Source organism: Pithys albifrons, chromosome 2, assembly GCF_047495875.1.
Source record: "Pithys albifrons albifrons isolate INPA30051 chromosome 2, PitAlb_v1, whole genome shotgun sequence".
NCBI lineage: Eukaryota > Metazoa > Chordata > Aves > Passeriformes > Thamnophilidae > Pithys > Pithys albifrons.
In genome coordinates this window covers 86,889,412-86,914,405 of record NC_092459.1, presented here as the reverse complement: position 1 = coordinate 86,914,405, position 24,994 = coordinate 86,889,412, and the positions used below count along the sequence as shown (strand labels likewise).

General features: G+C 41.1%; 1 protein-coding gene across 7 annotated transcripts in view; it reads right to left on the bottom strand.

Moving 5' to 3' along the window:
- Positions 1 to 24,994, bottom strand: part of DAAM2 (dishevelled associated activator of morphogenesis 2) — a 215,156-nt gene that overhangs the window by 141,239 nt on the left and 48,923 nt on the right. The window lies entirely within an intron of this gene.

Genomic DNA, 24,994 nt, shown 5'->3' with positions numbered 1-24,994 from the left:
CTCTGAGTGACACAGGTGGTGATCAATTATAAGGATGTGAAAAGAAAGTGCAACCTACAACCAGCCACCTTCCTTGCATGGTCAGTGAGTGCTTTTGGCCAACAGTATTATGTGGAAAAGAGCAGAGTAAAAGGAGGGACAGGGAAAACCCCCTAAAACACCCAAAAGTGAGGATCTTCTCTACAAAGCGATGCATATCGATGTGGTCTAGAGCATACAGTACACAAGGGTGTGGTGCCTGTGCCAATTGCTACCAACTCTATCTCCTGCTACCTTTGGACTGCCACTAGCTAGTAGTTCTAGTCTTCCAGATCCTCATGGCAAGAGGTCATATCCACATCAAGGCCCTTTAAGGCTCATGATTAAGAAAAGTTTAAATACTGAAGTATATCAAGGGAAGATTTCCTAGAACTGTAACTGACCAACAAACTGTCCTCTCCCAAGGATTGGTCATTTTTAAATGTATGCTCAGATACCCAAAGAAAACTGCATACAGAAAATGTTTGGGTAGTCATCTCCGGACTTTTAAGTAACTACAGCAAGTCAATAACCTGCCTGAAGATAGAGAAAGTTCTTTCAAGTTCTTAGCCCAGTCCACTTGTAGCTTGCTGACAAAGAGTGGAGCACACTCCACAAAAAAACAGATTATGCTGTAAAATTCCCTCAGCTCTCCACCACAGCTGCACACAACTGGAAAAAAGAAATTAAAAACCCAACAAAAAAACCCAGCCTTGCTTCTAAATAGCCACTTGATCCGGATACATATTCCTCAGACACGATTCAAAAAGAAAGCTCTTTGTATACAAACAGAACAGAAGACTACCCTCTTTCAGAGAAGGAACATGTTTATCCTTTTAGGGCTGCAAACATTATTATCATATCCAGTGATATGTCTTTGTAGAACATGTACCAATTTCACTGCATGATGTTTTGTACAGCACTGACTTATTTGATAGGTTGTACAAGGTTTTATCCAAATCATCACTTCCTGCAGTTTGTTTTGTCTCACCCTTTGGAGGCATATTTAAAAACTTAATTAAATCATAAATTTTTACTCATCTCATATCTTAAATCTATGGATGGAATAAATACAAATAAGCCGTCATATATTGCTTTGTAGAAGTTGAGGTCTTAGGTCTGCTGCACTGGTGAGGCAGGGATATTTATAAGATAAATACGTATTATGCAAAAATATCTCCCACTGCAGGAAAGGCTGAAATTGCTGATATCCCCATTTTCTACTAGCTGAAAACACAGCCAACCAGTATGAAAATCTTTCCAGTAACACGAAGTAGCAGCATTTGCACTTCTCCCTGCCCAGAAACCCATTTCAACAAGGAAGCATTCTCACTTTTCATACAACCTGTGCACCTCCCTTCCAGCAAAACAGGTGGGAACTGCAAAATTTCAGAAGCTCTGAAACATCAAGACCAACTGTGTATGTAGTCTGGATGGGAAATGCAAGAAAAAATACTTTACATGGAACCCAACAATTTTCACACAAGCTGCCAGCCTATCACTGAATTTAAACCATTGGCTGTTGGACCAGTAAACAGCACTAATACTATGAAATCCTCATGCTTTACTTCCTCCCCCCAGTCATTCATATTACAAGCAAAGTGTCTATCACATTACAGTAGTGAATGCTTAAAACAGGTAAAATTCTACAGAGAAATGGATCCATCTCCAAATCTCAGAAAATAATTAAAACTAGGAAATACTGAGCCTGTACCAATGAGATACTCTTCTGGGTGAACTCTTCCCTAGTGCTTGTTCTGTCCATACCCTAACATCAGTCAAACACAGCCTGAAAGAAGCATGGCTACTGCCCAGGAAATGTTCTTACTGCTGGGTTTACACTGTTATCAGACATTAATCACAAAAAGCTCCACTGGGATAACCTCAGAATTAAACAAATTAAGAAATGCACGTCTAGAGAGAGGAGTTGGTGTGGGAAGTAGTTTTAAGGAACATTGTTTTGTTTCCAAGAAAAAATAGAACAGTTCTTTAGACAAAAGCAAGTCCATAAGGTCTTAGACTATCCTGTTCATGCTGAGATTTCAAACACAGGCAAACATTTTCTACATTTTTAAGAGGTCATGCATGATAAGGAAACAATTCATCTCCTACAGGGCCTACTAATAGCAGCATTAACTTTCCTTAGTTCCCAGAGCACATTTCATATCCATATCAATACTGCAGGACACATTTCCTGCATCTGCTGGAATATTCCTACAGTAAGATTGGTTCTCCACTTAAATTGCAATATTATGACAACATGCAAGCAGTTCACAATCATCAAATCCCAGCACCATGACCACCAAGTCATCCATTTCCCAGGAAGCTGTTCAGTGTAGAAGTGCCCTTTAAGACAGTGATTTCCATAACACTTCAGAAACCTCTGTGCAAAAGAGGATGTCCAAATGAAAACAAAACAAAACCCCACAAAAAGCCCCACTTTAATGCTATGACTGGATCCACTTTGACAAGCAGTTTTGTCATGCTCAATTGATAGAGAGAAACCAGCACTTCCAGTATCTTGGAAATGAAAGCACTCTGTGCCTTCTAACGAAGCACTCCGGACCAAAGAAAGCATTTCTCAAAGTTGGAAGGAGTGTCTCTCAGGACCAAAATTTGAGCTTGAGTTGAAGAGAGGTAAACCACTTATCATGGGAACTAGAGGAAAAGGCGAGAGGAAAGATCAGTTTTCTGTCTGGAAGGATACTGTGTTCTGTGGGTGTATCATAGCAAGTCGCATGCTGTGGAAGGACCTTGGTGCGGAGGTAATGCCAGTGAGTCAATGAGCCAACAGTTCAGTCAAGAAAATAAATTTATGTCTTTGTATTCAGCTCTTTAAATATTTAAGCTGAGCTTACTCCAGAGGAAATCTCTTATCAGACACTAAGAGTTTTATATTCTGTAAAGCAAAGTATTTCAGATCTTTTTTTGCCAGGGAATCCCCCTAAAATCACATTTATGCACGCAAAGTCAGTAGCAAAAGAAAGAAAAGGATTAAAGAAAAAAATAGAATAATTTTATCCTTCTCTTCAGAAGGATATTGGAAGATATACTCAAAATTCTGTTCATCATATCAAGGCAGTAATTTCAGTGTGAACATACCATTCAAATTAAGTTATGGAGACTTTACAAGAGCCTTTCATTCCTCATACAAGCAAACAACATACATTCCTCATATTATTTCCTCTCCATGGGTGTAACAGACCTCTATTAATTTTGATGGAAACACATAACCTTGTAGAACAAGAGATTGACTCTTTGGAGCAGAACCCAGACTCACTTAATTTCTGGTGAAATGGCCCTTATTGAAATTGTGCCAGGTGGGCACCTGAGATTTATTTTTTTTTCAGCCTCCCAAAATATTTCATTTTCTCCAAGGCCTTTTGAACCAAATTTAGTAAAGTCATTCCAAAGCATCCAGAGCATCCAAATCATGATTTCCTGTCTCCTGCGGAATGTATTCCAAGTCATATACAAACTTCATTAGGGGCCAGTATGAAAAACTGCATTCACTCCTGAAATTTCTATCATCAAAATCTGATTGTGCTAGGAGCAGAAATTTTCTTCTTTAAATTACTGATTTTTTAAAATGAATAGTTATTTTGAAGATAAAACACCTTTTCATTTGGCTTCAAAACTGTGTTCTTCACTTGAAGAGGTGGACAGAACAATGAGACAAAAAGCTAAGTCTAAATTGGAGGTAATACCTCATATACTAGAACAAGAAATCATGCATGTCAGTGTTGCACAGAGTTCTGGCCAGGCTGGATGTACTCAAAACAGGCTTAGCTTTTAGCCTTAGTCCTAACTCTGTGAGTGTCTTTTGACTACAGATTCAGAAACACAACATATGCTCTATGTCAGTAGTATTTTTATGTTTCAGTTATGTTTGCATGCTTCCCCTAAAGTTTTTCTCTCCCAGGAATACTCTTCCATGCTCTTTATAACAGCTCAAACAGTTTGCTTCAAATTAGAAAGAGACTGATGGCAGAGTTGTCACTCTTTCTGATGTCACTAAGCAGAAGCTGCTCTCAAGCTGTGCATAAAGTCAAAGCTTTTCTTTCTCTCTGTATCCTGAGTAGACCCTCTGCACCTTTCCCAGCCAGTGCCAGAGTGCAGAGTTGTGCATCATGGACTGCTCTGCAACAACCTTCAGCTCTCCCCTTCCTACATTCCCATCGCCACCGCCAGCAAAGACCTAGATATGGTTTGCTCACTGCTCATGCTCGCCCACAGATTTCCAATGTATCACAGAGCAGCAGGAGAAAAGCAGCACTGGCTCTAGAGAGAATAACTAACACAAGATACAAAGGAGAAAGCAGATTTTTTACTCCCATTGATGGAAGGACTTGTTGGGATATGCCACTGTTGTCCATGCCTCTTAGCTGGCTTCAAAGAAACATTTTATGTTCTTTGCCTTCTATTTGCAGATTCTCCTCACTAGCCATATCTTTGGTACTCACCTGCCTAACACTTCTGAGACAACCCCATAGAAATAAGCTAATGACAGCACACTAACATTCAGAAGCCACTCAACAGGCCCATATAAGCCATCCACAAATAACATGGAAGCATCCACAACCCTAGGAACTGTTAGACTGTTGGTGAATAGTAAAACAATATGCTGCTGTTCTGCTGGTCAGTTGAGCTCTCACAAGCAGTTCATGAATAAACATGTTAAAAATTAGAACAGTTTTGGCTGGAAAAACATGTACTTGAACTTCAGCTATTGAAGTATGAGTCAAAATTCTAAACTTCTTTCACTGTTTTAATAATATATCCCTGGCTTTCAGTACAAGGTGTTTCTACACAGCAAATATCTCTGGGCACTCAAAATCAAGAGCACACCAACCCCACTGCAGTTCTGAAAAACACATAACTTCCATGCAACTCTTCCTTCCTCCACTCTCAGAAAATAATTAATCAGCCTCAGTCCAGACTTCTGCCCCCTATTGCCCCCCTGAATGCTATTGTAGCAAATACTCCACCTTAATTCAAGCTCTCTGTCCCCTCTATATAAAGTAAAAGGATTTGCAATCCATTTCAGAAATATTCTGATGGAAGGAATTCCCTTCCCTTTGACTAGTGTTATTAGAATATTGAGAGCACAGGTTTTTGCAACACCTCTTTCCTATGTTCTTCCATTCAAGGAAGAACTTCAGTAAGGAGACTTAAAGATAGAGGGCCTAAAACAAGGGTTTATTATGATCTGAGTATCTATAAATATTTATCTCACTTCCTTGTTCTTATTCCCACCCTCAGACAGACCCCAAAGCCCAAAATATTTTGATAAACACACCAAAAGTAGCTGGGGAACGTAAATATGAAACAAGCAAGTTTATTTTATGCCAGTTTGTTTTACGGCTCTCCTCCAGCATATTGGAAGCACAACCCCACTAGGGTCACAGTGCTAAAATTTTCCTTAAACAAATCCCACTCAAAGGTCCAGGTCTCTTTTTCTCTCTCCATACCACCTGCATCTCAACACTACTGAAAGAAAATAGGGTTTACCCAGTGCAGAAAAGAATAACGATGTTTATGTACATCCCTTTGTACTGAGTCCTCTCCTGCTTGGCCATATTCCACCATGCCTTTCTTCCTCAGTGCTCTTTCCCAAGCACTAAGTGGGGAGGGGATCTGTACGAAGCTGCAAAGGTGACTAACTACTTTACCTCACCAGATCCAAAAGTTGGTAGGATTGCAACTTGAGAGTTTTGAAACAAGCCCAGCAGAACAGCTGGAATATCTCGGTCCCCTTAAAGCCTGAGTTAAATGAGACAAAGGTCAAGGCTCCTTCAGGTATTACATCCCACAAAGGGCCCCATCTCACAAGGCTCCAATGCTTCATTTTACGCTTCAATCCATGTTTTCCCATTAAGATGACATTAGAATCACAAACCACACGTTTTATTCTGTCCATGTCTGAAAGGTGGAAAAATTTACAAGTCTTCATTCTTTCACCAGGCAGCAGAGGCTAATCTCCATGAAATGCATGGAAGAATTGGGAGGTGGCAGAGAGGGAAATGTTGAAGAGGAGATAAAAAGTTAAAACATTGCCTTCAGCCTCACTGAAGAAAATGTATGTGCCTTTCTCAAGGAACAGGGCTTCTCTGACACACTTATAAGGAGAGTTTTCTTACTTTGCAAACACTCAAACTAAAACCAAACAATCCCCAAATTAACAAGAAAGATCTGACAGGTTTTCTTTAAGATGACAGGTTTTCTTTAAGAGGCAGAGCAAACAGCTCTTGGAGCAGGGTAGTGGTAGGGTGAGCAATGATGCACTATTCATTCAGAAGCTGACCAATGAGTTCTGAGCAACTGGTAAATAAAAAAAAGAGAGAAAGAAAAGGAGAGTGTGAAATGATGAGTCAAAATACCCCTTTAAGAAAAAGGTAACATTTTCATCTGCAAGAGGGATTAGAGGACACTTAAAAGCAATGTATACTAACAAAAATCTTTTTAAAGGAAAGCTCAGCTTCCTGACCCCAGAAGCCACATGCTGAAAAACTGTCACATGGTCAAAAACCAAGATACACACACCTTATGGAGCTGAGGAAAGAGAAAGCACTAGGAAGCACTGCACAGTCTAAATGTAACAATAAATCCTCATGACTCCAGCTGCTCCTTTTGAGATAAGGATAGGCCAGGCAGGTAGCCAGTTCTTAAAAACATGCTGCAATAGTGATCTCAGCAGTTGAATTTGGAAGGGACCTCTCCAGACCGTCTAGTCCAACCCCCCTGCTCAAGTAGGGTCACCTAGGGCAAATTACTCAGGACCATGTCAGTTTGGACTTTGAAGAATTCCCAGGATGAAGCCACAACTTCTCTGGGCAGCCTGTGCCAGTGTTCAGACACCCTCTGAGGAGAAAGGTTCCTTGTGTTCAGATAAAATTCCCAGTGCTTCAATTTATGTTTGTTATCTCTTGTCCAGTCACTGGGCACCACTGAAAGAGTTCAATTTTCTTAAGCAAAGATTCAAATTTCAGAAAAGTCCTCCTACCAGGTAAGTACTCTTATCAACATTTATAGCTCTATGTAAGCATTTAGGGAACTTACTCCTGCATTCAGACCTAGATTGTGTTACATGACAACAGACCATTGCAGAAATTCTCCCTGGTGCCACTGTCTGCTAATGACAGACAAGAACAAGCTGTGAAACAAAGAACCACACATAGAATAGATGTTAGATATTGTGTTAGAAATAAAAACACCAGTATATTTTCCCATAAGCAAACTCATAGGTTCTCAAAGGACAAAAATTCACTGCCAGGCAGCCAAAAATTCACAATTCAGGCAGCCAAAAAAAGACTCATATTTACAGAAGGTCTTCACATATTGTTACTCTTCTGCAATAGGCAACTGCCCCACCCTTTCTCAAAAACAAATATTAACAACAACACGACTTTGTCTTTAGCATTAGAAGTTGTGAGTCCCCCAAAAATTTAATAGCAGTAGAAGCAGCCTTAAAGAAAAGCTCTTAACTGGTAATGCTTATCAAACTACTGTTTCCCAGTTCTAGTACTATCCACAACTAGACACCATCTCTGCATTAACACAGGCAGAGACAGTGACAAACACAGTGGACTTGTACACCTACTTGTTCCCATATCAGGTAATGTAGGACCATTGCTATTGCACTGGCTAGTCTACAGTTTCATTACTTCCCTGTTTAAGAATAAGTCTTTGTGACTGGTTGTTAAAGGTTCAAACACAAGAAGGTGGTGTTTGAGAGGAGCCCCCTCAAAGAATTTTTCTCACCATACCAACACAAAGGGTTTAGGCTTGGAGTCTCAGGAGTGAAGACAAAAGATAGCTCATGGCTTTTAGATTCAAGCTTAATGGTTGGGTGGGGTGAGAAAACAGAACCCCAGCACCTGGGGGTGAGGAGAAGTTTTTCTTTCTTTGTTCTCTGTGTGCTGTTTTGACTTTTTGGGAGGTTTTCTTTGGGCAGCAGCAGAAAAGGAGCCACTGCTTGCTAGTGAGCTCCTTTTAGCTGGCTCTGCTCCTTGGTTTTCCCTCTCCATCTCCTGGCACCGTGAGCTTCAGAGAGAGAAAGAAGGGAGAGACACAGCTGCTTTCAGGACACTGCAGACCTTTTTTTCCCTCTTCCTGGGGACCAATTTGGACTGCAAGAAGGTTCCTGGGAATTATCAACATTTCCTCCACTCCCAGTTTTCCTTCTTCGTTTGGATCAGAGAACAAGGACAGAGGAAGAAAGAGTGCCCACGTGAGTTCATCCTTTATCTCTGCCTCGCTGGGGAAAAGACTGAAAATTCACTTCACAGCCAGCCAGGGTGTGACACTGACCCTGTCCATAAATATAACTGCTCCAAGAAGAATCTACCGTTTTGGGGGTTGTTCTCTTTTGGTTTTTTTTCTTTACCTTTGGTGCTAGGGGAGTAGTTTGCTCTGTTCTATTTACAGTTATATGTATACATATAGTAGTTAAGAACAGTTACCCTTCTTATATCCATTTTCTAATTAAAGTTACTTTAATAAAGAGTGAAGTGATTATTGTGGAGGAATCCTCTCCTCTGCTTTTTGGTAAACATTTTGGTTTTTCCCTCAAACCAAGACACTGGTGATAATCAAAACAAAACACCATCTTGAGTTTGGATTTGGATTCTCCAGAAGTTTAGGGCTCTGCAGAATGTTTCCCTTTGTATGTCTCAGCTGCTTGCACTGAAGTCAGCGGAAGTTTGACCACTGATTTCTGTGGGAATGAGATGGGATTTTAGCCACAGCAGGACTGCTAACCCCTGCCACCTAGTATTTGCCCTTCAGAAGCTTTTCAGGGCAGATGCTTAGAAAGTAGTTGAATTCATTTTTTGTAAGCAAAGCCCCAGATAAACCCCTTTCTCAGAGGTCAAGCCCTATTCCCTGAGGCCTGGGTGCAAGCTGTCTTGGCAGGATTTCTCCTGAGCCTGTTCTGTGGAAGATAAGGAATTTGAATGATTTCCTGCTCAGCAGCATGCAGCTCCCCAAACATCTGACAGTTTATGTACAGGGACTGTCTCCACCGAAACCTGGATTGAGAGACCATGATGCTGAGAGACAGTTATCCAATAGCAAGCATGTTCACTCCTTCACGCTCTCCCTCTGTATTACTTTCTAACTACGTTCTTTTGCCTGTAGGTCTCCAAAAGCACACCAGCTACTGCACACCTCTTCCTAGCCAGGTCTGAAGGAAAGGTTATTAACTCACACCAATGCACAGGGGCAGCAGATAAATACACTCCCCATGGAATCATTAAATCAAACACATTCTCCTGTTCGCCAAGATATCATGTGCCAAGTGAGCATACACTTGGGCCTGCCTTGCCACCCTCCTGCACTGAGTACATTATCTGTCAGATAAGCCTCTGTTAAAATCCTTGGATAATGCCTTTTTTATACTGTTTTCAAAATCAGAAGGGCTTCCTCTTAAGACAGCTTGATTTTTATCTCAAAAGACATAAAAAACCCAGGGGAAAACCAAAAGCAACCCTTACATTTTAGGTTATCTTAAAATAGAATTGCCTGCAACCCTATGCCAGAAAAACAATGCAGCCCTCAAGGACTACAAGCTGGGTGTTCTCTCTCTTCAGGCAATCTTTACTGTATAGCTGCTTGGTCTCTTCAGGACACTCACCTGCTAGACTAGACCCAAGAGATGCTGTAAGTAAGGTTACTTCCAGCCAAATTGCCCAACATCCCTTGGCACCATGCCTATTCCACACAGTAGCTGAGCTTATCCAGCCACGTCCAAGTTGCAGTCTCATGGAGTTAGTCCTTGAAGAATAAGAAGAATTTGGTACAACAGTTCTAAGGGCTTACCTGAAGTGATGCCTGCAAAGACTTAGATAACCTGACCTCTCCAAGGCACATGTGGCCCTTCAGGGCATTCATTCAAAGCAGGGATTAATTGAAGAGAGCATCTCAATTAGTTGATACTTTTTCTGTTTGACTGCATGTCGCAAAAGGAACATTTTACTAATTAGAGGAAATGCAGGAAATCCTTTGATCTTACCAGTCTGCTCTGCAGCCCAGCATTCTTCACAACTGTTGCTTGCAAAAAGTGTTATAATCTCCAAACTTCACTTGCCATGCATGCACAAGGCACACTTGAAATTCAATCATTAGAATATAAAGAGACTTGAGCTCTTGCTATCAAGAGCAGATTTTCACAGAAGTATTCAGTTTTCATTTCAATGAAAACCAGGAAGCAAATATCAAAAAAAGAGCGCAGCTTATTGGACAGAGTTGGTTAAAAGAACTATCTTGAAAAACAAACAAAAAAAAGGAATTTTGAAAAAAAGTACAAGATATTCTAGTGTTGGGGATGTCTTTTAAATTTTTTTTCAATTAAAAAAACCCCCAAAGACATTTCCCCTTTCACCCCTATTTTCCCCCTTTCTACTAAAACAAAAGAAAAAAAAAGAAGAAACAAATACAATAAAGAAAAGAATTTATAAAAATCTATCACCAATGATTGCATAGCATTCAGCAGCATTTTAAAAAAAACAAAGAAATAGTTACAAATAAATACATGTTTCTGAAATATCCAGCTCTCATAAGAATGTGGAAACATTTGGGAAAATCTGTGTTTTCTTCAAAATTTGGCAATTCTGAGAACAGATACTTTCAATGGGAAAATCTTAATGGAAAAAATCGCAGGAGACATACTGAGGTCTTTCAAAAGTCTAACCACCAGTGCCAGTAAAGGAGATGAACAATTACCAAGATCTAATCTGTTTTCTGAAAATAGTCCCTCAAACAGCCAAGTGATTGTCCTCTCCAACTTCAACACCTGTAGGCTATTATCAGCTGCAGTCCTTCAGCAATAGCAATCATTTAGCTGCTAGTTTGGTCTAGAATATGGAATTTTTACTTTACCCCTGAGCTTCGTCACCCACTCTTTGTAAGTAGTATAGCACACAGAATAAACAAGACACACTGGGCTAATTGTTTTGTGCCAAAAACATACAGGGAGGAAACTAAAAGCCAATCTCTACCTGACACAGGATGGGGAGCAACTCAAAAGTCAAGGATGCTTTCTTTTGCTGAGCAATTCTGAATGCTACAATTCTTGCAGAGAAAAATTAAAACAGCATAAATACAAATATATACAAATGCCCTATATCAATTATTGCCAAAGGGACAACAGAGCAGGAATATCCACCTGTGTCCACAACCTGATATGCTGCCTTTTAGATCTACTCAGACCTTGTCACTTTTCAAATCCCATTTCAAGAAAACAAGCAAAACAAACAAAAAAATCCAAAATTTTAGGACACATGGAAAAGGACTACAGAGCTAGCAAGTTAAGTGATAACCATGCAGTAATAACAAGACAAAAGCAACTCAGGAGGATATTTCCATGTGTTAGCTGGGCAACAAGGATGGAAGTATAGAGGATGAGAAAAGTGGCAATATAAAAATTCTGGCCTCAGGTTTATTTGGCTTCCACTGGCCTCAGTGAGATTTACATTCACAAATCTGATAGAAAATCTTATTAACTATAAAGCTGAAAGGGTTGTACCAATCAGCTAGTCTGACCTCATGCATAGCACGAGCCACAAGATTGCCATAAATTAATTCCTGCCTGATGTAGAATATAACTTTTCAATAGGCATCTCATTTAATTTAAAGATTTCCAGCAGTAGAAAATCTACTACAACTCTCAATAAACTGCCTTTCCCCTTAGAACTTGTGTTTCATCTGCCAAGTTTCAATTTCCAGAGCCTGGGCCCTGACTTACTTTTTCCTAGACTAAAAAACTATCGCTGAATGTTGTCTGTATAGCTAATTATAAATGATGATCAACAAGTCACCTTTTAAGCACCTCTATAAATAATTACAGGATAAGCTTCTGAGTCTCATCCATCAATACCAGGGATTAATCAACGTCAAATTCCGTAATGTTCCATTTATGACCTCTGCAGCAGCTTTAGCATGGTCACTTCAAAAACTCACTCGCTCTCAGATCAAACGAGTTAGACAAGTTTAAAACAGAAGAAGTTATGTCTCATGGCAACCTGGCAAGACCCAAGGATATCACAACGCAGATATGAAGAGAATGATGGTCTGCTTAAGATCATTCAGCAAATAAGCATCACAGCCCAGAATAATGCCAGTTGATTCACATTTAAAATCCTCATCCTTCCTCACAATGCCATCTTCCTGCACAACACAAGACAGAAACTATTCTAAAAACAAAATAAAAAAACTCATCCTGGAATCTCTCCAGATTTGGAGCAAGGCTTGTGAGCTATTTGCATGCAACTGAAAGCAATATAGAAAAAAAAAAAACTAAGTATCTGCATAATGGTATCCTTCCTGATTATTTTGAAACACAGAAAACATACCAAGTAAATGAAACTCATAGGCCTGCACCCACAGCAGTCCCACTCACAGATTCTTGTTCTTTTGGAACTTCAGAGATACTTGGCAAGACCAGTTCCAGAAGCCAAATTAGGCTTTACTATCAATTTGATTTCTAAGAACTAAGTAGTCAACAAAAGAAAAGTCTGTCCCACAAATTCCAGTTTGCTAATGTAAACATCATAAAAAAAACCCCAAACCCACAACAACTTTAAAAACAAAATATTTGAAAGTCAGTTTCCCTTCTTTACTAGCTGCCAAGAGCAGAGTTCAGGGCTTTGTGCTTCTTGAGTTGATGAAATCATTAACACCTACAGCAGCGTCAGGAATGTTACTCTGCCCTCAGGACCTGGTAAGTAATAAGAAACTGGTGTCAGTTTTACATTTAAAAGCCAGTTCCAAGTAATAAATTTCAAATTTCAGATCCGGATGGAAGCTCAGCCCAAGCAGCATAGCACTGGTTCAATTTAAAGCACTTTGCTCAAAAGGTATCAACACTGACAACCATGCCAGCAAGATGCTTGTAAAAACAGTCAGAAGATGCTTACCATAAAATTATGCCTTGCTGCCAAATGAATCCAGCAGAGTGTGTGATAAGTTACTACAAAAAACAGAGAACAACACTCACAGCACAGAAAACTTGATTCATTTTCTCTTTAGCCAGTCCTTTTGTTGCTACAGACGCCAGACCAAGACTTAGGGAGACCTTGTGTGGCAACATCAGGCAGCAGGCAGCCAGTCTGGAAGCTAGAGAACCAGCGTGAATTACAGGGTCTGTATGCGTTTAGCAACTTCAATAAAGAACTCCCTTTATATTCATTACAACACAGTTCTGTCTTTGCTATTACTAGGGGTGCTACAGAGGAGGCATTAATAGCTAGTCCTTACAAGAGTCAAGGTCTTCTCATAGGATAAAAGAGGGATGCAACCCTCTTTCTAGCAGTGTCAGTGTCAAGTGTCCCACAGCATGTGGCAATAGCTTTGTCCTGGCTCATATCCCTCTTCCCTGAACACAGCACAGCAGGCACCATCCTGCGCAAGTTGTATGTGCCCATTTCCATTTCATGGGGGAGGGAACTATGACTGGAAGTTCAACACCCATTCATTTATTTAGGTCTGCCTCAGAGAAGCACAGTCAGCTTTCTAGTTCATTGAACCACTTAAACCAACATTTCCCTGACTGCTACTTCCCATCCATGCCCTCCCATCTCGTGCTGGAGCAAGAGATGCAACATGGCCACCTCACTCCTACTTTCATGTTCCTCAGGTGAATTCACCTTGCATTACAAGGCACAGCAGAAAATAAATCCCACAATGATAACCTGCCATTTATTGTGTATATATTTGAAGTTCAAGGCAAACTCACTATCTTTCATCCCATTAGTATGGAGGCACAGAGCATCCTACCATGCCAGGCATCCCACAAGCTTCTGCATATTTTGATGCACTTCTTTTGATACTAGTGCTATGTTTTTTGTTCCTCCACTCAAACATATCTCAGATATCCTTCCTGAAACCCCCCACTCTGATGTGTGATCCAGTGCACTGCTAGTACCATATGCCAATCCTCTTGTAAAATTCACTTCTTTGTGTCCTACCAATAGCCCAAGAGTCCAAGATTCTCAGTCCTTTCCAGTTCCTTGGATTAGCATCCTGTTTACATTTCAGGGCTGTGGTGAAAATAAACACCATAATGTCAGGACATTCCACCGGCAGGATTCCAACGGAACCATGCTGGGCTGTGAGCAGGATGCTGAATCAAGTATGGTCTGGCTTTTTACTTGATCTTATTTCCTCTTCCTTATAGTTCCATTACCTACCAGAGGACGCGCTCTAGTCAGTCCCTGCACACAGTGAACACTCTGAAAGGGTCTTTACAGTCCCAAAGTTACTAAACTAGGGAATTAAAAAGTGAGCAAAAAAACACAACAAGAAGAAAGTGATACAGGACCCTTCTCCCTCCCCCCCCCCCCCCCCCCCAAGGATTTAATTTCTTTATCAAACATAATTTCAAAGCAACAAAATCATTCCTCTATCTGCCAGATAATGAAAATGAGACATGGACAAGGCAAAGCCATATCCTGTCCTGGTTAGATGGCTGCAAGGACTAAATTCTGCTGTCAACTAATGGTAGCAGTAAAACTAAAGATGAGTCTAAATGAATTAATTTCTATTAGTCTTAATTATATTTCACCTACTTAAGTAACAATACTTGAATAATCAGAAGAGATATCACAAATGCACCTGCTATTAAATCTCAGCCAACAGATACTTATTATTTAAGTAGGTTATAAAACTTCCAGACTAGAAAACAGCCTGTTAGGAAAAAGGCTGTCCTGTAGTATGATTAAAAACTCTCTATTTCTCACCCCAGCAATGTACAAACAAATGCTGTCTTCTCCATTCCAATCAGAATAACAAATGTAAATATTATGAAGAAGGATCTCTCAAGACACACAAATTGGATGGCTACCAAAGACACGCTGAATGCTCTGAAAGCAACATTTTCAGTGATGCACTGGATCTCTCAGAATCAGAGAAAACAAAGAAAGCAAATATATACCAAGCTTGTATACTCTATTTGTCCAAGTGCAAAAAACCACTGCCTGACAATATTTTGTTGTCAGTTCAATCTAGATTTCAAGTGTTGCCATTTAATGCACAGTAGAGTTACTGTACAGGCACTCATCCTTGAGGAAATAAAACTGGAAACCAGAAGATTGTGCCACTGAGCTTGTTCTTTGGAGTTGAATTAGCACGTAAGTGACTCCCTAGCACTTCTGAAAGATTCTCATCTTCAAGTTCCAACCCAGGCTACAGCTGTCTTTAAGACAGTTATGTACAATGCTTTAGTTGCACAATATCTCATTTACTAAGACTAATAGCCCTGAAGACTATTTGGAAACTCCTGCGAGTGTGATGAGAGCTGCAATCTATCTAAATAAAGGAAGGGAGATAAGACCCATGTTCCAGTCCTGAAATGGTCTCCTTTCACACTTCTAGGTATCAGTTATAAGGTACTATTCATCAAGTGAACTAGATTTGACAGATGCCTTAATATGATGACAGGTTTGAGAACCTGCCTCAGGTACCACAATGACACACAGAACATTTTGTATTCTGTGAAACTTGATCCAGAGGAATTGTATGGAAGCCTAAGCCTCACCACATTTCGACCATGATGCAAGACTCACATCTTTGTCCAAAGCATAGTGCGAACTGTAGACTCAGAACCTCCTGGCAATTTTCCATGAGCTGTATTTTTCTTTATCCCTGTCCCTGAAGTTTACAAGCACATTGGTGGAGGCAGGTAGGGAGTTCTGGTACTTTTGCTCCCCCTATTCGGGAAGCTGTTGATTTAAACCATGTGCACGCAGTGAAGTCTCAACAAGGACATTATAAATGCATGTAATGATGTGACGGCTGCTGGCAATCAATGGCAAAAAAGAGAGGGAGGAGGAGTTTACTGTGTCTTGGGCCAGATCCTAATGGACAAGCTTCCACATCACAAAACCAAGCACTGCGGCTGCCACAAATCATATCAATCAGCCATCTTCCCAGAACAGCCAAGCAGCAAATAGACAGGCACTGACCGTGCTGCTTGCTCCGAACGTGCTTGCACAGGACTCTGGAGTGCACTGGAAAGAAAAGCTGTGAGCAAATTTGATGTATATTGCCCACGCTTTGCCTGCCACTTTAGCATCTTTAACAAATACTACACTAACTTTAAAAATAATCTGTGGGCCCAAGTTAAAAATAAATTGTAAGTTGGCTTTCATGAGAAAGCAATGGAGCCAATACCATTTATAGTAATTCAACGTGTCACTGAATAGCATCATTTTTATAAATACACTGAAAGCCGGACATGAAATAACTGGTTAACAGCTCCCTAATCACAAGGGCTTCCTCTGCTACACATTTTTCCTATTTATCCAATGGCTTCTGTTTTATATCTAGTTTGCTAATGGAAAAAGGGGAAGGGGGGGGGGGGGGAATTGGCCTAAACTGATCCAGCAGATGCACAGAACTAGGGCCTCAAACACTGGCTTCTTTTCTGCAGCCACTAAAGGGCGGTGGGGGAGACATTTCAGCAAAATTCTTTCTCTACAGTAACTACCGCAGAAACACATTTCCCTCTGTTTGGAGCCACTCAAAATAACTGCAGCTCAAATGCCAGAAGAATATTTTGTGCTCCCTCCATTTAGAAGAAAAAGAGATGGGAAAATACTGAAGAAATTTCCTAGTATGGTGGTCTCAAAACAGCCATAGAAGGCTTCCAAAAAAGTACATTCTCACAAAGAAAGCAAAACAAATCTAGCCTCAAAATATTTGTTATTTAATGATCCCAAAGTGGTTTACAACCATGCATAGGAATACATTATTTTATAAGATCGCTCATCTTCTAGGCCGTGAAAACCATTCAGAATTTTAGAACAACTCTCTATACGAAATTTCTCAGAACTGCCAGGAATGCCTTTGCAAGCATGACTGTGTGAAGCACAAGCAGCTGTCATCATTTATGCATGTACTAAAATAATTAAAAATTCCTCAGGTATATTGACTTCTGTCTGCACTGCTTAGGAGATAGGATGTCCATTGATGCCTGTGCACTTGCATAATGAACATCCTGCTTTGTTCATTGGATGCGAGGATACTTCCCACTGTCATAAGACCATGAAACCAGGAAAAAGGTGAAGGATTCACCATCTACTCAAAACTGCATCCACCTTTGCTCTGTCCACTTAAAGCTACCTGTTAAATATTTAATATTTTTAATCTACTAAGGTGGACAAGGGGGGCATTATACATGCAAGCAGAATGTGATTGCAAAAGTCATCAAAACTCAACTCAGTAGAAGAAGCAAGAAGGAAACACCTGCCTTGTTTTTGTGGACACAAGGCCCTTAGCTCCAGTGAATAAAGTTTCCCTAGGTCCTCTATTTCTGTACTGCAGTATTAACCCCAGAAATAGGCATGTAAATCTCCTAACTAAACTGTAAGCCTCTTCACATTGAAACTATGCCTATGTTACTGAGTCCTTGCAGTCCACCATCAGCATCTAAAGAGAAAGTTTTCTGTGTGGTGATGACTTACTAGTCAATTGTCATCAGTTTGTCTATCCAGAGCAGAAGGAAAGAGAGTAGTGACAAACATGGGAAGGCTAATGGCACTGAAATAATCTTACCTCAGGTTCTGGCCTCTAACCTATACTTCTAACTGCTTAGGATAGCCTGTGCTTAAAGCACTTCCAGGTCTGGGTAAAAGGCATTTCTCTTTGTGAACAATGTGAGTGAATTTGGGAAAAACTTCGCAATGTATCAGTACAAAATTGGGCTCTGAAGATCACTTCAGACTTAAACAACAAACAAGGTTTATTTATGTGGTAGCTTCCATCCACATTATGAAGCAGGCCGTTCATGGCTAAGTTTTATAACTCCCCCACAATGCCTCCCAACATAACAGGAGACAACTAAATCAGCTACAGATTTAGGGATGACTGAATGCAATGCAGGACCTTTGACATCAGTAAAGTAGACAAAGGAGAAAGAAAAGCAAGAAGCAACTTTCAGTGCAAGCATGGACACGTGAGCCAGGGACACCATGAGATCTGTTGCTTCTCTTCTTCCCCATGAGTCTCTCAGTTTCCTTTCACCCCTTGCAGTCAGGGCACATTGTTCACAGGAACAACGCAGCAGATTTAGTTCTATAATAAATAATGCAGCATTTCAAAGAGCTGTTCATCTCCTCTTCCTAAAGGCTGAGGGGAAAAACATTACCCAAAGTGGTTAGTACTGCTGGTCCAAATGCAGATGCCTTGCCTCGTGCTAGATAAAGTCGGAGAAGATGATGGCCCAGCAGATCACGCCTTGACGTGCTGAGTGGGATTACAAACCAAGGCCTGCACTTTGTATGAAAAATCAGCAAGCAGACTGCCAAGACCCCTCTCTAAATACATTTCAAAGTGGGTTATTGTGAGGAGTGTGAGCATTATGATCTCAGCTGCCAACAAGTACTTCTGTGGGAAGCAGTTTGCAAGTGGGAACTCATTCTCCCAACAATCCAGGCTTTGACCCATATTCATGCTGTGCAGTTAATCTAAGTGGAATTAGTGCTGATGAAAGGGGCCATATGGACAGCCCTTGAGACAGAAATTTTATTTACCCGCAGAAATTTCCGTGGCCAGTAGCATTGTAAGATACATCTTATATGCATTTGCCAAAGCCACATGCGTGTCTCTCCAGCTGCCTAAACAAGTAACCCTGGACTATCTAACCCCAACTTTCTCTAAGATGGAGGGGAAAAAATTTGCAATTCCTAGATTCATGCAAAGCAAATAGAAGAGTGACTTTAAAGCATTTTTCTATAGCACACAGAATACCTATCAGCATTTTCTGATTACTGCCATGTTGATCTGGGTCTGAACAGAGGATATCCAAGAACACACCTATTGGTATTCTGGTCCAATTATAAAACAAACACAATATGTTATAACCAAAGTGGGTTTTTCCATACTACTACGTATTTGCCTTTCCCCTGCTCTCAGTCTATAGTTCCTTTAGTGCTACCCCAGAACTGCTTAGACTAAAACTTCTAGTTAAGAGCTCTTTTAGCTATTATGAGAAAGCAAGCCACAGGAGGAGCATAAAGCCAGCAAAGCAGAAGTTGTGCCTGGACTTAGATCCTGCTTTTCATGGAAAGTGAGGCTTATAACATAATTCTCTTGTGTCTTCACAAGACACATGGATTGTGTCTACACAAACTTTGGAGGACTCCATGCATATCTTTCACGTGCAAGATAGCAGCATATCACACAGCTGTCAGAGAAGCATCCTTGTCAACATTCTTCAGCTTGTTTTATGAACTGAGATTTTGCAGAGGAGAAAAGCAAATGGAATAAGCTGTCCAAAAGCAGCACTAAATGATGGTACAGGAGTAGAGACAAGGCAAAGGTAGGTACACCAGAGGTCCATGCACTGTCTGAGTAAACATGAACTTTGAACCGGTCTGGATTGTTCTGTACCAGTTTGAAGTGGTCTGGACCGGTTTGAACTGGTCTGGACCGGTTTGAACCGGTCTGGCCCGGTTTGAACCATTTAGAACCAGTCAGAACCGGTTTGACCCGATCAGAACAGGTCTGAACCAGTTTGAACCGGTTTGAACTGGTCGGAACCGGTCTGAGCTGGTTTGAACCGGTCTGGACTGGTCTGAACCGGTTGGAACCGGTCTGGACTGGTTTGAACCAGTTGGAACCGGTTGGAACCGGTCTGGACTGGTTTGAACCGGTCTGGACTGGTCTGAACTGGTTGGAACCGGTCAGAAGTGGTTTGAACCGGTCTGAGCTGGTCTGAACTGGTTAGAAGCGGTCAGAACCAGTTTGAACCGTTTTGGACTGGTTTGAACTGGTCTGAACCAGTTTGAACTGGTCGGAACCGGTCAGACCTGGTCTGAACTGGTTTGAACCAGTCTGGACTGGTGTGAACTGGTTAGAACTGGTCGGAACCAGTTTGAACCTATCGGAACTGGTCTGTACTGGTTTGAACTGCTCTGAATCAGTTTGAACCGGTTTGGACCGTTTAGAACTGGTCTGAACCATTTTGAACTGGTGGGAACCGGTTGGAACCGGTCTGGACTGGTCGGAACCGGTCAGAAGTGGTTTGAACCGGTCTGGGCTGGTCTGAACCGGTCTGGACTGGTCGGAACCGGTCAGAAGTGGTTTGAACCGGTCTGGGCTGGTCTGAACCAGTCTACACAGGTCGGAACCGGTCAGAAGTGGTTTGAACCGGTCTGGGCTGGTCTGAACTGGTTAGAACCGGTCTGAACCGGTTTGAACCGTTTTGGACTGGTTTGAACTGGTCTGAACCAGTTTGAACTGGTCGGAACCAGTCAGACCTATCGGAACTGGTCTGTACTGGTTTGAACTGCTCTGAATCAGTTTGAACCGGTTTGGACCATTTAGAACTGGTCTGAACCATTTTGAACTGGTGGGAACCAGTCTGAGCTGCTTTGAACCAGTTTGAACTGTTCGGAACCAGTCGGAACTACCTCCATTCACTCCCATATCAATAACATTAAATCTCTAGTTCATGAAATTCGCCAGGATGATGGTTTAACTCTTGATGATCTTTTCAGCTGGCTTCCCTTTAAAGGCCTTTCTGCCACTGTGAGAAAAATCATAATATTTCTCTTACTAGGACTCTTTATAGTTGCTCTCTCTATGTGTGTTTTTCCATGTCTGCTCAGTTGTGCCAGGAATTTCCAATCAATTAAAGCATATCCAGCTTTGGAAAATAAAAAAGGAGGAGATGGAGCAATGCATTCTCAATACATGGCTTGGAGAATGTCATGTCAGAAATGGGCTGATGAAGAAAATCCACCAGCCACTGAGAATGCTTTAATGTTTTTAATGTGGTTTGAGTGTACTGAATGTAAAAACTGCATTGTCATTGCTTCTTCTTCCCATAAACCCCCTGCCAGGCCAGGGGTCTGGGAGAAGGACAGTGATCTCATGTTACCTGAAACCCTCTCCCATTGAATGTAAATCCCCTTACTCCTATTGGCCCAAAGCCAGACTCCCCCCCTTGTCCTTTATTGGTGAGTTTGTATCCCTCCAAAGTCCATATAAACCTGTACCCCTGATTAAACTTCCTCTTTGTTCCTGCCTTTGCTGGTGGTCCCTGTGTGTCCTTTCTGGGGGCTCTCAGAGACCACATGGTCAGGGTGAGCAGAGAGCACACTTCTCCTAGGTTAATGGACTGATAATTCAGGACCAGGAGATTCCATATCATTGCAGATTCCTTCAACACACAGCATAACGAGGCTACAAGAAACCAACCATCATACCTCTCCCTTAGATTATATGTACTGAAACAGCTATAGTAGTCCAGGACCCAACCCTTTCATTTCTTAAAACGCAATGGCAGATGGTGTTAACAAGGCTGCAGCTGGATTCACTGTTGTTCAGCAAGTGTTAGCAGAACAACATCTGGTACCCTTCCTTGTATTTCATTATGTTTTCAAATAGAAATATTCCTTATTTAATTACTTTCTAGCCACCCTAAACAAGGCACCCCCCCACCTCACCCCCTCCTCTGGAGGATGTTCCTGCAAGCTGAAGCATTACAGCAGTTCACTGCCTTTTGTATGCTTCATGTTAACCACTGAAATACTGGATTGACTACTATTGACAGGTACAGAAGACTATTCAAAAGCTCATTGCTGCAGACATCCTAAAACTACCAAGCAAGCACAAAATAAGTACACAATGTCACCAGCAGAACAGGTACAGTTCAAAGACAAGCAGAAAGACCTGCTGCTTTCCTGTGTCCTGTCATCCCTGGCCACCATCTTTGCCTGATGCAAGGACATTCTTTCAAAAGAACATGCAAGAGAGAGCAAAGGCAACATTACATTCTGAGTCTATCCATGTATGAAGACATACTTATGTTTGCATGCCATTGCCCTGCTGCACTTTCAAGAGTGAGTTCACTTGTCCCTGGCTTCTACAGTCAGAGACAGGGCTGTCTGTTTGAGGAGATACAGTAGGGATCCTTTGTGGCATGTCTGCCTTCAGGCGTGCAGCCCTGTGAAATGAGACTGGCACAACATTCACTTCCACTTTCCTACTGACCTTAAGGGTAAATTGCAATTCAGTACTGAATTAAAAACATTTTTCCCAAGAAACTGGAAGCCAGCAAGTGTTTACATTGGAGCTAAACCCTCCATTCCACCAAAGCAGTGTGTTGGAACAGTTAGGTACCAGGACAGTCTTCTTAGATAAGAAGTGTTTGGGGAACTCCCAATAATGCCTTGTCCAGCCTGAAATCCTACTTGGACAAAGATTATGAAACACTAGACCTTTTACCCTGCAAGTGGTAAAATAGTGTTAACATCTCTTGCATAAAAGACAACCCAGTCCTGCTTTTGCTTCTTAAGCCAGTACTGTTCCCACAAATTCTGTATCAGATCCTCAGTTTGTTTATACTGAAAGTTCCTTGAAACAGTGGCAACTTCTCCTTTAGTTCTTCACTGGAGCTTAGCTACAAAGAATAATAGTCAAATCTGCATTGGCAACATCTTCTATGGCCAGGCATCAGGCCCAGAAAAAGCATCAAAAATTCTCTGACCTTATATATATTCTCTCTGCATTCTCAGTTCCGTCATTGTTCACCTCAGAGGGGTGAGTTTGCCTTTGAACCCGTTGATTATCATCACATAGTCATAGCAACACTTTCCCAAAACTGCTAATACTGGACCACCCAGAATGGTAACCAATGGATAATGGGACGAACAATCTCAATTCATACAAAGCACTAGACACTGAGTTGACCAAATCAGATTAGCACTGCTAGTTAGTAGTTACAATATCTGCACACACAGGGGTTTATGCCATGAGGTCATCCATTCTAAGAATATAAACACTGTAAAAAAGAGGCAGTGAAAAGCCAGGTACAGAAAAATGGCTGTACTTGCCCCCTCTTCATTAGACCTTCTTGCAAAAGGCCATTCTCCCTTCTCAAGTCTAGACTAAAGATCTCCTGCAAGTGTTGCTCTTAGTGTTCAGATGATGATTTGTTTCATACACAAACTCAGTTCTAAACTTCGTGCTTTATGAATAAATGCACAGCCCACATTATCCAGCACCCAATGGAAAGATGAAGGTCAGAATGGACCATTATGATCATCAAAGATGAATTCTTGCAGAGCACAAACTGCATAATCTCACCTAGCAACTTCTTATTCGCCATCTCTCATAGAGATGGAAACAGAGTTCTCACTGCATGGTATAATTTATGCTTTTTCCTGACTTCCATTTACAGAAGGCCAGAAGATGTCTCTTAACACCCGAGAACACTTCATCAATTCATGTTTGATGACCTTTCAAATTCTGCATCCAGCTTACTCTTTGACCCTCCTTATCCAAGGATTAGTAAATACTTTACTAATACCAGTGAATTTAGTGTCAGATCATGGATTAAAGGAGTCCTCTTTCCCCTATTTCAGAGACGGAGAATTAGAAATCGTAAAACTACACCTACACAAAGCAGAGTTTGAAGGGCTACAAACAGAGACAAAAAAAAAAAAAAAGGACAAAAAACCAACACACAAATCCATCAGACTACAACAAAATTTATCGTACTTCAATGATTCTAAAGGTCTCCTGCAGGATATGGGTTTCATCACAAGTATTCTTTTTGCAGCTTAGCAAACATCCACTGGTAGATCCAGTTCCTCCAACATTAGGAAGTATTTGTGACTGAGGCAACCAGAGAACATCTACACTACCACAAAGCTAAGAAAGAGCTACAAATTTGATGCCTCCAGCCACGTTCTTTGCTCATTCATAGAAGAACAAACATGTCTGACTTTGACAGGATTTTCTTAGTTATTTCAAAGGTGCCACTCATTTCCAATGGGATGCAAGGTGTAAACAAGCCATGAACTTTATCCAGATTTGCCTACAGTTATCAAGGCTCAACAACCAGGTACAATTCCCAGTAATTTTTATGATGCCATTATTTTGTTCCCATCAATATCACGAACTCAGTGGCTTTCCTTTTGATGAGTTCAGGTGATTCTTTTCATTTTCCAGGCAGATAATAAACCCTATTAAATGTTCTGAGAAAGATACAGTCTCCTCCTTTAATTTGTTTTTGAAAAAATCTGAGCACTCTGGTACTACTCTCCTGAATCCCATTAAGTTTCACTTAGTAATGCTGCAGTTTCTTCTCTCAGAAAGAGCAAGTAGGCTCCTCCATTTTGCCTGATAGGAACTGTTTGTGATCTCCACCACAGACAAGTATTTCCAGGGCCAAAGAATTCCTGTATGCACCATGGGTATATCATGGAAAAGAAAAATATATAGAGAGATAAGATAGATGCTGCAACTAGCAAAAATGCCTATTTGTAATCTTCAGGATGTTGGAGCATCTCAGAGAGGAGTCAGGAAGAACAGGTCCTTTCCACTGGGGTTGGGGGGAGAAAAAAGTAAAGAAGGGAAATGTTTTCCTTAGACTGGAACAATGCTGAATGGTTCCAGCACAATGGAGGAGAAACTGCCTCTACCAATACCTATGAAATATGGGAAACTTAAACTGTGTGATTTGTGTAGGATGGCGAGGATGTAACACCACAAACTTCAGCTCATCCTTTCCTCAGCATAATGCTGTTCTATTTTCCTTGCCAAAGCCATTATTCTTCAAGATGTAAGTTGACCAGAAGTTGAGAGAAGGGACAGTTACCCTTGTAACTGGCAAGTGACTTGTGCAAGGAATGCAGGGGAGTATGCATTGGCTTTGAGTAAAGACAAGATTCCAGCTGAAATGATTACTTGGTCCCTCTTGGCATGGTTGTTAAACTGCTACATTTTGCTACTGTAACAGGACTTTCTAACCTCGCTGTTTCTATACTAATTTAATATTGATTTCTATTGAAGTTGCTGCCAGTGCAAGGTCCTGAAATATGGGGCCCCACCGCAGTCAGAAGGAAAAAAGGTACAATGGAACCAGGGAGGGGTTAAAGAAAACACAGAGAAGAACATTGTACTTGGCTGTACAAGTAACTCGTGAATACATCTTGAGAAATGTCCTGGATTATCAACTGTAATAAAATCT